Here is a 17,729-nt window from a genome sequence, read left to right as displayed (position 1 = left end):
TTGAAATTATTACCAAAACAAAATATATTCTTAATTTCCTAAAATGACCTTTAATAAAAGTCATAGTAGGATTTCATAATCAGAATATGTCTGGGGATTATGAACATCATATGGACAGAAATATTCTTATTTTGAAGACTTATCATTCTAGAATGTGAGGAATCTTGTTTCAGATAAGACTTTTATTTCAGGAAAACATGCATTTCCCATTTTGTCTTTATTGAAAGCAAAGTAAAAAAAGATCAGCCTTTATGAACTTGTAAATTTTGAAGTATTTGGTGTTATGATAAAAGTTTATGAGAAAATAATGTCACTTACCACAGTTTCCCACTCTGTTGTAATCAAGACTGCACAGTCTTTTCTTAGCTTTCCTGAAAAGGAATTTTATTTCTTTCTAAGGAGTCATTAATTTAACATAATAATAAAAAAAAGCAAAGCTCCAAATAGCTTAAATGGTGAGTGTACTAACTCCTTCCCAAACTGCAAATACCTTTCTCATTGATCTCTTATTGTGTTTTTTTTTTCTGAGAACTTGTTCTTCTTTAAAAAAAACAAAAACAAAAACAAAAAAACATTTGAGCAAGTCATCCCCAAAATGATAGTGCAAATCAAAGGTGAACACTGTCTTTTCTCTTCACACAGATGATGTAAAAGCAGCCACAGAAACCCAGAGGAGGCATAGCATGGATTTGAACTCCCTGAAAACCCAGTTAATTAGGTAGAGGATCCTGAGAATGTGAGGTAGAAAGTCTAAGTGGAATCAGGTGGTTGAAGATCCTGAATGCCAAACAGTTTGGATATTATCCCTATAGGTTGCCTGGAGTCCTAATGTTTTTGCACAGGGAGGATAAATAAACACATATTGTTTAAAGATAAGTCTGGGAGGATGAATTAGAAAGAGACAGTTGGAGTGGAGAAGTCTGAGGCAAAGAGTTCAGAAAATATACTGTGCACATATAAACTGAATAAGATTCAAGTCAAGTTGGAGGCTGTAAAAATGGAAACTAGAGATAGAAATCAGAGATGTTGTTCAGAAAGATTCAATGTGGGGTCTATTAGAACACAGAGATGTGGGAAAGGAAGATGGAAGTTATTGTCAGTGAGTGATTAGAAAAATTATGGCATGATAAGATCATGAGAACTTAAGTCAAATTTGTTTCATCTCTACCTAAGAAGGTACGGCAGACCAATGCTGAAAGTGGACTTACAGATCCATGGAAGCCAGAAGGGAAGGGAAGCAGTAAGAAAAAAGAGGAACCACTGAGTTTCAGACAGGAAGCAGGAAATGCAAAGTTGCCATGTTAAGGTGTCAGTTGAAACTTGGGCTTACTTTCTAACTTTAAATCAGGTCTCTAGTCACAGACAACCTTCTTTTCAATCTCATGTTTCAAAAAATTTCCTTCAATATGGAAACTTGGTAAAAGCTTTAAAAAAAAAAAGTTTAAAAACATAATATCCACCAGCTTCCTCCAGCACATACGCTAATGTACCCTATGACATTTATTTTATAATTAGGTTTGCAAGTCTATCACTTTAAAGGTTGACTATTTTCTCTAACGCAGTTGCTCCAAAGATTTGTTTTACAGCAGAATTCCTATTTCAAATAAAAATGTACCTTAAAGTATGACATATCAATCAGGCAAAACCAGAATTGCTCTGCTGATCTGGAGAGAGGGGTAGTAGCGGGTCTAGAGATGCCCCTTGCCCCCCTCCCACAAATTCCCCAAAGTCCTGAAGCACTTTCTGTTTTCTCTGTAGGCCCTTGCTACTCAAATTGTGGTCCATGACCTGGTAGATCCAGTCTCACCTGGAAGCTTGTTAGAAATTCAGATCCTTAGGTATCAGAATATGGATTTAATGAGATCCCTAGGTAATTCGATGACCTTGAAAATTTAGGAAGCAGTGCTCTACAGTACACATATCACTCAGAAAGCATATTAAAACACAGATTCTTGGGCCACACCAATAGATCTGTGGCAGAGCATAAAATTTCCATGTTTAGCAGGCTCCCCAGTGATGCTATTGGGTGGCAATGTTAGAGCAGTAGTTCTCCAACATTAGCGTGTATCAGAATCATCTGGAAGGCTTGTTAAACATGGACTGATGGGTCCCGTCTCAGTTTCTGATTCAGCAAATGGGGCCTGAGAATTTGCATTCTGAAAGATTCCCTGGTGATGTTGGTGCTGCTGGTGCAGGGAACACAGTTTGGGAAACACTAAATTAGAGCCCTTGGCTCCTAATCAGGGTAAAGCTGTCACTAGGTAGACAGAGAGTACCTTGATTTATTTTTTGAGTAAAAGGAGGTAAAATGTGAAAGACAAAATCTCTTCCCTCAAAGATCCTTGACTCTAGTTCAAAATACAGAAAAGTAAACACTCACTTAAGGATAAGTACTGAAAAGGAGGCCAGGTACACCGAGCTAACTAAGAATAAAAGAGCCATTAACTCAGCCTCTGTGTGGGGCGGGGGTGGAGGGGCAAGGAAGACTTCACCTGGTTGTCTTCAATCTTGAACACAACTTGGAAACAGTCTGATTGTTTAAATGATCTGTAGTCCATGCAAGACACATTCTTTAATTTGAGGTCCTGATAATAGCCATGGATTTTCCATCCAATTATGCTTTTCTTAAAAATTTTTTAAATTATTATTATGTTATTTCTTTTCAGTGTAACAGTATTCATTGTTTTTGCACCACACCCAGTGCTCCATGCAATACGTGCCCTCCCTAATGCCCACCACCTGGTTCCCAGACAATTATGCTTTTGTAATTAAAAGTACTCTCCAAGTCTTTTATTAGGCAGAATGCAGTAGGGTAGGATAGGGTGGAGTAGTAGGGTTGGGAGTCAGGGGGCGTGCAGGGGAGCAGTGGAGATGGGGATAAGCCTGAACAAACCCTCTCTCAAGCAGGGAAGAAAAGGCTGGAATTAAATCTCAGTGAAGAAACATCTGATTGTTTCTGGGTCTTTGCCTCATAAAAAGTCAAGCATCTGATGTCAGCTGTTGTCTCTGATAACAGGAGGAAATTCCCAGGACCCTGCTTCTAAAGGAATGGAGTTCTTAAGCCCTAGGAACTAAGGGGTGCGCCTTCTTTCAACTGCCCGCAGGTGTCCTAGCCAGATTTTTTTCTTCTTTTTTTTCTTTGAACACAAGGGATTGGAACCTCAAACAATCTGGCTTCAAACTTAAAAAAGGGAATTTATTGATTTGTATAACAGAAATGTTTAGAGGGAATTCAGGAACAGAAGGATCTGGGAATTCCAAATATGTTTTCAGGATTAGTAATTTTTCATATTTTAATTTTGTATCAGCTTTTTTCCTGTTGATTGTCCTGAAGCAGGTTCTTCCCACTTGGGGCAAGTTACCCCTAACTGATCTAGGACTGTGTCCTAGCCTCTCTGTCACTAGGAAGATGCTTCTCTTTTCTAGTAGCTCCAGTAAGATGCCCAAATAAGGACTGAATGGGCCTCCTTGGGCCCAGAAGGGAGAATACACTGACGTCCAGGCCTCTCATAGATCAGCTGTCCTAAACCATGTAGACTGAGACAGAAAATGAAGTCAGGCACTTGTAGATGGAAGAAGAGTGAGTGGACACTGGTCAATCAAAAAGCAAAGCTGACCACTGTATCAGGGAGAGGGCTGAGCCCTGTACAATCTCAGAATTTATCCCAACAGATTCAGAGGATCATATTCTCAAGAAGCAAGTCAAACTTTTTCTTCAACTGTGGGCTGGGCATACATCCAAAAGTAGGTTCGAGGTTCCCCAAACCAAAGCCAAAGCCATTCTAATCATGATGTCTACTTACTTGTAGCAACAATGTCCCTGGGGCTCAAAGTCTGCATGTAACTATTTTCAGACTGTTCCCAGGTTTCATGTGTAGAAGACAATACAGGGCAGTGTTAATGGCAGAAATTCTAAAGCCTCTTGCCCAAGTGAAAAGCTCAGTTCAGTCACTTCTTGTCTGTATATCTTGGCGGGGAGGGGGTTGCTGATCCTGTTTGTGCTTCAACAGTCTTATTGATAAAATGGGAATAGTCAGAGGATCCACATTACAGAATTGTTGAGACAATTCAATAAGACAATGTTTGTAAAACACTTTGAAGGGTTCTGATTTTCCACAACAAAGTCACCTGTCCACCCTAGGCCACCTCACTAGTCACAGAGTGAAATGCCCAATAAACTCAAGGAGTGAAGACTATTATCTCTATCACCCCCAAACTCCAGCTCTCCTGGGAAATTCCAAGATACAGGAAGGGAACTCTTACCATAGAGTAACAATAAAAAAGAAAGTTCTTTTGAGTCTATCGAGCTGCAAACTGTCCTCCCCCATGATGACTTGCCTAGCGTAGGGTATGTCTGATGTGATTGTCAATGACTACATACTCCCAAGATTCCCTCTTTTATCTCCTGGTTCTCAGCATTCGGTTATTCTGAGATCAGTAAGATGTCTCACAGTGGCATCACTGAAGAGTTTTCCTTTTAGAATGGTATCTCTGGCATGGACGAGTGGGGTGGAGGAGGAAGGCAAAGTACATGAATGACTCCAGAATGCACCACAGAGGCCCCCCACATTTGGCTACCTGCTGGGCATCAGCACCTACTCTGAGACTTAAATCTTTCTGGTCACCAGGAGGAGAGAGCTTGTCTTCCTTCTCTTGTAAGAACCTTCTATTGTTCCTCTCCTTCTTACTGCCTTTTCCCTTGGCTGACCCCAGAGTCACTTCTAGTCCTCTGTGGGCTCTCTCGGCTCTCTTCTCCATGCCCTCTGTAAGATGGGTTTCTGTATCACAGCAATGAGGCATGCACATGTCCAGTGAGGAGCAAAGAGCAATTATTAATAGTTCCTTAAGTATGATTTCAAGTTAGGGGAATAAGGAGATGGAGAGTAGAATCATTGTCTAAGGTAATCCAAATAGATCTCTACCAAAAAGGAGAGGAAAGGGGAATGTCATAAACCCAGTGGGAAAGTGCTAGGTGGCTGAGGGGTCAGTCAGCTCTTTTTGCAATGACCTCTTTCCAGCCTTCACTGGTTTCTTGTTGGGGAGTGGCATTTGGATGCCTGGACCTGACAAAGGTTGATCTCCTGCGAGATTATCTGTAGTTGACATCAGCAATCTAGCTGAAGTTGAGGTTACAAAGTTAAAGAAACTAGGTCATCCATTCCCTGGCAGGCAGGGGTTTTTTTTAACTCTCTATCCATACTTTTATTTTGTTCCAACCTCATAAGTGTTCATAGGTCATTTTAAGCCATTGTCCCATGCCTTCCTACTTGTCTTCATCTGGTTCATCAATGTTGCTTTGCTTTCCTGCTGCTCCTCTTGAGGTCAGACCCTGATGTTTCTGGCCCTTGCAGCCTTTCCAGGAGAGCACAGCATTCCTGACTTATCTAAAGTTAAGCATGATACTACAACAGGGCACAGCTCTCAAATCACTACTTACAAGAGACTTTGAGTCTCAAAACTTTTGACACAAGCCAGTATAGACACTTGGAAGACAAAATGAGACATTCTCTTCATTTGCTCTGAAATGATGATTTAAAATACGAGCAAAGGGCCACCTGGGTGGTTCAGTGGGTTAAGCCTCTACCTTCGGCTCAGGTCATGGTCCCAGGGTCCTGGGATCGAGCCCCGCATCGGGCTCTCTGCTCAGCGGGGAGCCTGCTTCCCCCTCTCTCTCTGCCTGCCTCTCTGCCTACTTGTGATCTCTCTCTCTGTCAAATAAATAAATAAAATCTTTAAAAAAAATAAATAAATACGAGCAAAGTATCCTGTAAATAGTGGACAATGGGTAATGGATTATTGTTACAAATTTCTTCTCTGTCCCATTTCTTATTCTTCTATCATTGCTTCTTATTAATAGCTTTTCTTTCCCACTCTCATTTGTTTGTTTATAGTAATTCACTCAATCCATACAGGGGACAAATTGAGTTTTTAAGATAGCAACAGTGACCCTTTGTTAAGTCCTTGTGATGCAAATAGTGGTTAAGAACTTGGGTTTAAAGCCTTGTTCAAATTCCAACCCTGCCCCATAGCTAGCATGGGTTCCAGTTCTTCCTTTCCCTACATCTACTTTTGCCATAGTCTCATCTTGGGCAGAGTGTGCTTTCCCATTCTTTGAGTTTGGGCTGACCCATGTGACTTGCTTTGGCTAATTTTATGTTAAGAGGAATTAGCCCCATATAGTTCTGAGCCTACAATTTAAGTGGCCTCGTGTATTTCCATTTTGTTTCTTTCACCTCTACCATTGGAAGAATATGCCCCAGCAGTCCACTGGCCCAAGAGGATGAAAGACACAGGGAACAGAAGCACCCCAGCTGAATTCAGCTCAGCACAGCCAACATCCTGAAAATCCAGAAATGCATGATATCAGTAGCTACTTCCTGTCCTATGCCACTGAGAACATACAGATGTTTGTTATGCAGCATTATTGCAGCAACAGCTAACTGAACCTTCTCTCAGTTTCCTAACTTGAAAAAAAAAAAAAAAAGGAGCATCATTGTACCTTTGTTTAGGGTTGTTGGGGAAGGTAAATGAGACGGTGCATGTGAAATGCTAAACAAACTGCCCCACACCCAAAATCAGTTAGTGCTTCCTTGTTATTATCATTACTGGGTGCCAGGAGGTGATGTTCCTTACCTTCATCTAAGTGCGTTTCTGTTTTCCCACCCGTAACTGGGAAGAAAATAGGTTTAAATGGGAGAAATTTCAAAAAAGTTGAAAGTACAATGTAAATATCAAACGCCACCATTTCTTCAGAGGGAGAAACAACAGCGAGTTCCCAGCAACCTGCTGAAGTGGCCGAGGAAGAACAAAACTGGGGAGTGAAAACGTCTTTGAAGGCTCAATCAGAACCTGCTCACGTGATCACCTAACCTCTGCCAACAGATCAGGAAGGGAAGACACAAGGCTTCCTTCTAGAAATTGATGATAAAGATGAAAACAAGGAGCCAGAGACACAAGTCTTTGGTTAGAAGCCTGAACCCTGGCATAAATCCTGAATGTCAGGATAAAATAGTGCTAAAAAGCACTATTTTGGGGCGCCTGGGTGACTCAATGGGTTAAGCCTCTGTCTTTGGCTCGGGTCATGTTCCTAGGGTCCTGGGATCAAGCCCTGCATCGGGCTCTCTGCTCAGCAGGGAGCCTGCTTCCGCCTCTCTCTCTGCCTGCCTCTCTGCCTACTTGTGCTGTCTGTCAAATAAATAAATGAAATCTTTAAAAAAAAAATAAAAAAGCACTATTTTAATGTTGCTTTTACAATCCTTCTCACCCTTTTTGTCATGAGATCTGCTCCTTTCTTCATACATGAGAGTCCCCTGGAAAGGTTGTGGGGCTACTACCATGAGTTTGTCGGGAGAGGTGATATGTGATCTTCCCATCACATAGAAAGCTGTGTTCCCAAACTGTTCTCATTAGGGTTTCTCTCTGGGAGTTGGGGCAAAGGAGGGGGCCCAACCAGGTGCCATGGCAGATGCTTGCTTCCTCTTTGTTCCCGGAGACCGGCTGAAGCAAGGAGTTATCAGAGCTTTTCACATGGGTGCCTTTGCAAGTCCAGGATTTTCAAAAGGAACATTTAAACCTACTTTCAATATGAGGCCAGGGAATGGAAAGGACAGAGAAATATCCCTGGCCATTCCTTGTAGGTTCCAACCCAGAGGTCAGCTAGTTTGCAAATATTCCTGTAGCCCCTCCTTTCCCCCCTTAAATAACCATGAGACCCAAAACTTAAAACCAGGCTTGCAAAGGAGGTCTAGCTGCAAAAGGCATTTTAATTGAGTGCTGTTAAAATCACTTTGGCTTTGATGATGGTGGTAAGGAGCTTTATTAAATCATATGCAGAAAGCAAGTATGAATTTTTCTGGGGGAAAAGACACATTTTCAGATTTTTCAAAGGGTCTTCAGAAAGATAAGAACTACTGATTCAGAGGGTTGCTAGTTTAATTTAAGCAATTCAGTTAATTAACTGAAATCAATTAATTCAGCTAATGAGAATATTTTTGTATTTGTCTTTTTACAAATAATCATTTATTTCAAAAGAAAGCTGATAGTGGAGAAATCCATTACCCTAACTTGTTCATGACGAAGAGGCTGATATCTTCCCAAATGCATTTTGTTCTAGCCAAAATCTGACAACTAACCCGCTCTAATCATGAAAGCTGTGTCTTAGAAAAATCTACTGTTGTCTCTAAGATACCATTGTGTGCTGGCCTTCATAGGCTGGGAGTGTAAGTGGAAACTCATAGGTGCTTGTCTGTGTCTTTGGTGCTTTCTGAAAATATCTCATTAGTTATCCCAGTATGTCCGTAAGGTGGAATCTCAATAGGCAACTGTCACCGAACACAGGACTGAAGAACTCAGGGCTTCCTTGTCTCTGATGTTCTGCCTGAGCAGGTGACTTCTGCCCCGAGTCCTCAATACTGTCCTTAATGGTGTAAATAAGGTTGCTGCTTATTCTCAAGATCCCGAGGGCAGGATTGTACTGGTGCCAGGCACTCATTTACAGGAAGCAGCGTCTGTTACCAGCCTCAGGAGCAGAAGGCAGGAGGTGGTAATCACAGTCTGGGCACCCGTGGCCTCCCCAACCTAGTTACTTGTTTTTAATTAAGATGACAATCCAACACCTTTTCATTTCCTTCAGGAATTGGTGTGTTCCAATTTGAAGGGACAGAGGAAGAAGGCTCGGTGCACCCAGATCTTTGGTGCTAAAGGTAGAGGGCCACAACCGAGGTCTTGGTTTCCGATTCGTGGCATTGGAGGAGAGAGGACAGCAGGCCTCCCGTATAGAGGGTTTTCCAGGAGATGGCAGTGCACTCTAAGGCTGGATCCTGGCTCATGCCTTCTGCATCAACCACAGACTATTCTAATTGAGACATAGCATTATAATGCATTCCAGACCACACAGCTGCTGGAGTGTCACCTCAAAATGCTTCTTACTGGTCTCAAAGTCACTGTAAACAGGGGAGGGAGATGGAAGTGACACGGAGATGGAGGAGAAATGGGAGGGGGCTCTTGGAGGCACCAGACAGCAACAATTGGCATGGTTGTCAGTGGAGTTTCAATACCTCCAGGCCAGGAGCCCCCCTGATCCATATTTACAACTCTTCCTGGGTTCACATCTGAAGACCAATAAAAGGAAATTGAAGGGCATGTATTGTCTGCATTTTAATTTCCAGGTTTACAAGAAATATTTCATTATTCTAATTCAGGAGGAAATAAAACATCTTTCCTTTTTAAATGAAAGGTCTCCTTGTCCCGGGTGAAGAGCATAGCCAATCAGTCTCTCCCCTGAGAGGCAGAGCTGTTCTCAAGGCTGGCCCCAGATTCCACACAGCTAAGGAAATGCCATTGTGGGGGCGGGGGGGAGGAGAAGGAAGGAAGGAAAATACTGGCCATTGACCAAAGCTCCACGTGTTTTGCGCACATAAGAAATGTATTCACGCTGACTGCATTACTGGGGTGGCGGGCAGATACTATAATTCCCGAGACCTGACAATGACATCTGGGGACAGACGTGGGGATGGAGAATGAAGCGGAGGAGAGGCAAATATCTACCCCCGGAAAGAGCCTGTTGGCTGGGGTGCTGATTTACACAGGCACATCTATAGGAATGAATGAGCCTGATAAGGTCAGGGCCGGGAGGACTGCGATGACTCTTCAGTAATGTCACGTAATTTACTAGCTATGTTCATAGCTTGAGAGCTGAATCTCTATTTCCAGGGTTCTTATTTGTATTTTCTGTTGTTGTTGTTGTTGTTGTTCATAGCTCGTGGCCAGAGACCTCCGTATGGATGATAAAACAGTAAGGTCAGCCAGGCGGTTTGCTTGGGAAATCTGTGCAAAGGAAAATGATACTTAAAGAAGCAGCATCCAATCTTTAAATGTCTTTGAACTCCTCCGGAGTCTGTATGTGATTTCCTTTTAATTTTTGTAGGAAACCAGTTGCTGTCTGTCTTCCTCAACCCTCTTCCAGTAGAACTCTGTTCTATACTCCCCACAAATCCTTTTCTTCCATTGAAACTTTTTCTTTATTCCACCCTCTTACTTAATTCTAAGAATAATCCTCACTTAGAGCCTGTAAAGTGTAGACAATAAATGCACGGAAGTAGTGTTTCCATGCTCTGCCGATAGCACTTGAAATACGCCTGCTTTTGCCACAGCCAAGTGATACTTTAAAAGTTAGAAAACAAAGCAAACAAACAAATGAAAATTCACAGAGAAAAGTCAATTTTGAGTGCTGGGTTGGTGTCGTTTCAAGAGGCCAGCTCTTCCTAGGAGAAACCAAGCTGCTTTCTGGGCAAGTAAGAAAAAGTGCGCATTTTGCAGAGAGGGAGAAAAAATTCACAGCGTGCAGAACTGAGCTGTTCAGAATGGGTGGTGGCCGTTCAAAGGACACGTGTGAATAATCAAGGGAGGGAGGCTGGGAGGACTACAAAATGGGCAGACATTCAGGGCGGAGACTCAGCCGAGAACAGGAGTAAAATGAAGACTCCACCGGGCAGTTCAGGATGGAATGAATGTTCAGGACACCACAAAAGAATACTTTATGAGAGAAATACCGTGGAGACCGTGAAGGTGATGAAAAAGATCAGGGAAATCTATGCACATTTATAATGAGGCAACAAGGTCCTCTAACCAAAATAAGTGAACACTGGGCAGATCACAGAGGAAGCCCAAGAACTCTCTGCAACCTGTGTGATAACAGAAAGAACAGGGGCGCCTGGGTGGCTCAGTGGGTTGAGCCACTGCCTTCGGCTCGGGTCATGATCTCGGGGTCCTGGAATCAAGTCCCACATCGGGCTCTCTGCTCAGCGGGGAGCCTGCTTCCCTCTCTCTCTTAGCCTGCCTCTCCGCCTACTTGTGATCTCTCTCTGTCAAATAAATAAATAAAATCTAAAAAAAAAAAAAAAAAAGAGACTGACCTGAGGAATGGCTCATGGTCATTTCTTTAAAAAAAAAAAAGAAAGAACATGCACTTAGTCCTTAGACATGGACCAGCCCCAATGAGACACCAATTACCAATCCTGCTGAGAGGAATGAGTGGTCTGTGCTAAGCTCATTCTTATCTGAACTGGTTGCTTTTGTTTACTTCTTACCGTGTCTATGAATCCTCAGAATTGAATTATTTTCCAAAAATGGCTTTACGATTGAGTCTTAGTCAAAGGAATCAAGCTTTTGCCTGATGCTCAAATATCTGAATCCGTGTAGTCCCTATTGACCATCTGGTAGGATTGTTGTATCATTAGCCATATTTAAACTCGTAAATATCAGCCAGGAAGATTGAGGAGGTAGTGCCAGGATTGTACAAATTATTCACCAAAAATGGTGTCTCTATTGTACAGAAATGGTGCAACCCTAAAAAAGCACTTCATTCAAAGTCAGCAAGTGCACGGGACAATGGTCTCTCTCCTCCGTTACAGAGAGAAGTATGGGGTGAGGTTCACAAAGGAAACCCAGATCACACAGCTCCAGAATGTGCAAGCCTGCAGGTTTTGAATGTTTGGACACTGGAAGAGCTAAATTTCACAGTGCCAGTGCAGGAAGATTGGTGGGAAAGATACTGAGGCATCATTTATGCAAGAATATTTTTGACGTAGGTTTCTTTGTGGTTCCCGTTGGTGGTAATGTTTGTATTGAGTCAGCTGCCTGATCTGCAATAAACATTATTTTTTTCTGGTGTTGTTTTTTAAACTTAAACACATAGGACTAGGAATCACATCTAAAATTATCTGGCCCAAATTCTAATATTTTAGCAGTGGAACTCTTATGTAAAAAACAAACACACACAAGCAAAAACTCAATCTTAATGGAACTTTATCCACTTAGGGTTATTTGGTCGTAGAGCTAACTAAAGCATAAGGGAGTTTACTGGAAATATATTAGTGCTTTCATATGACCGAAGGAAGGATGGAAGCGTAAGACTGGGGATATACATAGTAGCAGGAACTGAAGTGGTCTTGAATGAACTCTGACCATTTCCTTTGCCCTTGTAGTCACTGGTCTAAGGGTCAAAATCTAAGGAGCATCTGATTAAGCTTTAGTCACATGCTTGGCTGTCTCTGGATGATGAGAACTACAAGTAAAAGGAGGCAGTAGTCTCTGGCTCGTGGCTAGGACGTCTTAAGGCTGTATGCAATATGGAGGAAGTAACTCTCCAAATGGAAATTAAGGTGTTGGTAGAAAGAAAGAATGGACGCTGAGAAGCAAAATGAATCAAACATACACATACCCCAAATAAAACAGATGAAAATAGTTGAGGAGAGAAAAGGAGGGGAATCCAGAATCCTGTCCCTAACTTTCATAGAGGTTTCTGAGGCACAGAATGAAAATGACCAATTTGGTTCATCTTTTAGCGGTTTGGTATGATGAGAAAATTTATGGTTTCCCAAATTTTCGGAGGATGAATTTCACACTATCTTTTCATAATTTCCTCTAGGAATTCTTGATTATCACGATTACCTAATGTCAGTTCTTAATATTTGTTGTTATCAAAACCCCAATGTGGAAGTCATTAGCACAATCCTAAATCTATGTCTTTCTATCACCAGTCCTGTGATACAATTACACTTTCTCACCTCCTTTGAAGTTAGCTGTGACCAGGTGTTGGCCAAAGAAGTGTCAGTGGAAGGGATGCCTGTCACTTCCAGGCAGAAGTTTCAAGAGCCAATGCACAGTTCACCATGGTTTTTGCCTGCTGCTGCACTGATGCAGGAGTCAGCCTGGGTCCCTGACTGGCGTAGGAAGAGCTCCCCAACCCACCCCTCCTGGAGTTCCTGGGATAACCCACGGAGATTTTGGAATTGTTCAATATTGCAGCCAATTTATACTGATAGGTCAGTTATCTTTTATTCTGACCTCACTGAAGTAAAATATTTGTTCTCTTTTCACAGAAGGTCCTACTTAGAATCATGGTACACTTTCTTTGGTAAAGGCTTCAGAGATCATGGACTTTACTGGGCAGAAACTGAGCTCCAGTAAATTCATAAAATTAGTATGCTAATCCTTCATAGTTGTTTAATCTAACCTTCCTCTAAGGGAGGAATCTACTTGGCAACATCTCTACTTTGGAATTGAACAGACATGGGTTCAAATCCAGGCTCTCCCACTTAGAAGACACAATCTTCAACAAATCACTTAACCCTCTAGCCCTCAAACTACCCACTTCTAAAATGGACTGTTTTTCTGCCTTGCAAGATTATTGTGAGGATTTGAGACAGTGTGTATAAAACACACTGACATGTGGTGGGTATTCAGTAAATGGTGGTTAGTATTATCATTGTTAACCTTCAGTCTTTTCCAGGACATTTGCAGGGACTTGTAGACTCTTGGCAATAAAACCTATTCCCTCACGCAGGACATCCCTAATCTCTAGCAAGCTCCTTTTTATTCTGCACAAATCTGCCTCTGCCTTTCTCTACTTACCGCTTCATATACATCTTTTACCCTCTTGAACAACAGAAACCAGCCTTATTTCTTTTTCTACATGACAACTTATTGAGTATCTGAATATAGCTATCATGCTATTTCTATTGGTCTTGTCTCCTCTGATTAAATCATTCTTGGTTCCATTTCTCATAAGATTGTGTTTCCAGATAAACCTTCTTTTTTTTTTAAAGATTTTATTTATTTATTTGACAGAGAGAGACACAGTGAGAGAGGGAACACAAGCAAGGGGAGTAGGAAAGGGAGAAGTAGGCTTCCTGCTGAGCAGAGAGCCCGATGTGGGGCTCCATCCCAGGTCCCTGGGACCATGACCTGAGCTGAAGGCAGATGCTTAATGGCTGAGCCACCCAGGCACCCCTCCATTTAAACCTTCTAACCTGGGAACTGAGTTTTTGAATCTCTTTGTCTGTAGTGTCTATTAAGTAGTCATTGCTAAATAACTTTGCTCCCTGACTACACTTGCTTGGTTCAGGGTTGCCTTGATACAAGTCAGGCAATGTTCCTTCTCTTGGAAACAAACACTGGAATAATGGAGTCCAGTCCAGTCTCCTCGGTGTAAGAGAAATATTCATAGCTCTGGTATGACTCTGTTTCCCACCCCCACCCTCCTAAGACCCGGGGGGTAGAGAAGAAAGCAAAGAGCAGGTACAGAGGTGAGAGAGGGGAGGAAAGAAGCAACAGCTGTTGCTGCCCATACTGTGAACAGCCTTCCACTGAGGCTTGCTTGCAGCCCTTAGGTCCTCTGAAGCACCTAGTTCTTTGTAATACTTCCTCCCTTTTACATTTAAGTTACTTTGAGGGTGAGGGCTCCTGCTCCTTGGTAACAGTAAGGTCCAATTTATTCAAGTACCTTACGATTCTTGAAACACTTTAGCTCATGGAAGCTCTCTTGAACCAGGGTCCTGGCTCCCATTTGCTTGTTAGTTTGTATTTTGATTTTCCTCCTTCTATACCAAGTGGCCTCTGTTTTAAGTCAGGTTCTCTAGAACCAGAGTCTGAGGCAGAGATTCAGGGGTTGTATTTACTGAGGGGCTGCTCTTCAGGAAGAAGTAGTGAGGAAATCAAAAGGAAGGAGAAAGAGCTGACCCAGGAGCCTAGATCTAGTGTTGGCCTAAGACACAGGGAACTCAGGAAATGAACCAGCCACAGAGGTGCCTTAGCTTGAGGAAAGGGGGTGGGACTTTTGTATCTCATCAGTCGGTGTTTGACTGGGAGTCAAGGAGGGAGACAGTGGTTAACGTTCATCAGCCAATCACAGTTCACCTCTAGAGAACCCAACAACTTTAAGGGGTCAGGGGCCCACACTCGTAACAGCTGGAGAAGGGTGCCTGTAACCTGGTGAAAGAGATATAGGTAGGGCACCAATTGTGTCTAAGACAGCCTTGTTTGATTCTAATTATTAAATCCACCTTCCTGTTTGGGCTTGCTCTTTCAAGGATAGTTCCTATGAGACCCCTCAGAACAAAAAGTACCTCACCTGATGAATAACAGCTCTCCTTTTCTGCCTTTTGTTTTTATACTAGTTCTTTCATTATTCTGCAAAACATGCAGAAATTACCATCAAGAGTAGCAACTGTCAGTGAAAGGGGTCCACCTAGGGAAAGTTCCGGATGTGGTACTTGTCATGGCTCTGAACGTTGTAGTGGGTACCTGGGATTTTGCTGCCTGTATCCATTTCCCTCCTTTCATGATGATAGTATTCCAGATTTTCCTTGGTTAAAAAAAAAAAAAAAAAAAAAAAAAAGCCCCACTTTCAACAGGAATGACTCCACTCTCTTCCAGAAATGAGCTCTGATAAACTTAAGCCAATCTATAAAGCTGACTTACCCCTTCCCAGGCAAAAGCCTTAGCGCTGAGAACCAGTTTGAGCCAATAAGATGAAAGGAGACTTTCTCTTGGGGTGTCAGGTGAAAATGCTCCTTTGGTCTTATTAAAGACTAGCAAAGATGCAGTCTTATCTTTTGACTGGCGTGGGAAAAGGATGTGATGTTCTAAGCTGTGAAACCATTTTTGGAACTTGAACCTGGGACCAACCTGAAGAAAGGATCTGACCTAAAATGTGCACAAAAGGCTTTTGAATCAACAGAGCCCATGATTCATACCATGAATCTCTGTTTCCAACCACATGGGAAGACGTATACCCCTAAATCTGTCCGTATGTGACTATTCCATTAGTTGCTTATGCCAGTTTCAAATGGATTTTTGTTGTTTGAAACATAAACTATCCTAAGTGATAGACTGCAGGGGGTGGGAGGAGAGATGGATCATAGTCGGGGAATGTCACCACCTACTCATTTTTGGCAAACTTTCACGTGTAAACCCTCCCCTCCAGTGCTCTCATTTGTTTAGATTTAGAAGCAGAAACAGTTGATTCAGCATCTCTGATAACGTCTCCTACAGCATTCTAACCTGGAAGCTGAGTGCCTACCTGTCCACTGCAGGCATTCAGTTTTAGAATTTGGTTTCTGATATGCTAAACCATTGACATAATATCAGTTTCATTTGGAACGCCTCCAAGTGCTAGCAGAGTTTTGCAGAAACATCCCCGGAAGTGAGAAGAAAATGACCTCTCTCATGGAGTTCTCTTCTAAAATTTATTACTAATACATGTGATTGAAACTGTGTGTTAATGAACTGTTGAAACTACTTTGGAAATAGTAAAAATGCTCAAGATAGGTTAGGAGTTACACGTGTCATGTCACACTGTGGCCCACATTGTCCTAGAACTAGTTTCAGGGGTGGGGTGGGTGTAAGAGTCCACTCTGGGCCATTCAGAAAACACCAGAAATCCTGATCTGGTCCATTTCTCTTATCTTTCTTCCTCTCCAGAATCCTTCCAGAGCTCTCTAACATGAGGGCTATTGTTTTTTGTCACATGCCTGCAGGTTATAATACCCCTGGATGAGTTTTTAAAATAATAATCTCAGTTATTATCATGGTTAGATATCTCTTTGTTTCTTTTCTTCATCTATGGTGCCTAATGCTATCTTTGACCAGATGGAGAATGCAATTAAAATAAATATAATGTAATATAAAAATAAAACAGAACATATTGCTTTTGCAGGGCAATCTGGGCCCAAGATTTTGTGCAGTGGAAATTACTGGCTAAATAAACCTATCTCCTCATTGACACAAAGCTGAGGAGAGAGATTGGTTACAACAACAAAAAAAGAAAGAAATGTGATTATTTCCTAAATCAAGGCAAGAGAAGTTTTATCCAAATTCAAAATTATTGAAGTAGAAAGTTTCTTTATAATTTTTTCTTTTTCTTTTTACATAAACACCATAAGCAAATTCAATAGCATCACAGTCTGAGTGCTACAGAGGACGAAAAGTTGAGTAAGAAGGGTCATTTCCCTAAAGAAGCTTCCAGTTTAGTTGGGGAGAATACAGATACATGAAATGGGAAATAGAACAACATGGCAGGTGACCTTGAATAAGAGCTTGTTGTAGCTGTGTTCTGGCAGAGGCCCTGCTCCTTTGGACCACTGGATGAGAAACTCATCCTTCCCAACAAGACATTTCCAGTAGAGGAAAGATAGATAATAACCTTTACCACTTAATCATCACGGACACTGTCTCAACAAAGAGATTTTTAATACAGATAACAAGCAGACTCAAGTATGTGAAAATGAGTATTTGTTAGAAGAATCCATGGGTATCTTATAGAACTCAACACCCCTTGTGCTCCAGGAAAGAAGGAAATAAGGACTGGTCAGTCTGTAGGACCAAGGGGGCTATTGCCAATCTTTCCATTACTATAGTGCCATTTGTCTCCACTTCCCTCCCAGTACTTAAATTTTTTTCTCTCTTCACACCAGCTCCTTTTGCACATGGTGGAACATTACAGGCCTAGCCCTAAAATCACATCACTTCCTAATATCAAGGCTCATAAGAAACTGATTACAACCCTAGGTCTAAACTCCTAGGAAAGAATCTCATTGGCTCAAACTGGGTGCACTGTTCATCTCTGATCTAATCAGCTATGGCCAGTAAGATAGGTCAGTCAATACAAATACAGCAACGAAAACCCACCCATTTGGGTGGGTAGACTGTTCTTAGAAAAGTGAAATAGAGGCTGGGAAGACACAAATCTGGTTACAGTTCAGTATATTAGTTCCTGGTAGTTTCCTAAGTACTTTCACTTGTGATCAATTCTGTGTTTATAAGCCCATAAAAGATCTCTTTATCTTAACTAGAGCTTATGATTTGTCATTGACATATGTAACTCAACCTCTTAGAACTCTGTTTCCCATTTTCAAAACCTGAGAGCAGGACTGCTATATGCATGTGCC

Source organism: Martes martes (genome assembly GCF_963455335.1).
Source record: "Martes martes genome assembly, chromosome: 3".
Taxonomy (NCBI): Eukaryota; Metazoa; Chordata; class Mammalia; order Carnivora; family Mustelidae; genus Martes; species Martes martes.
This window is presented reverse-complemented; position numbering follows the sequence as displayed.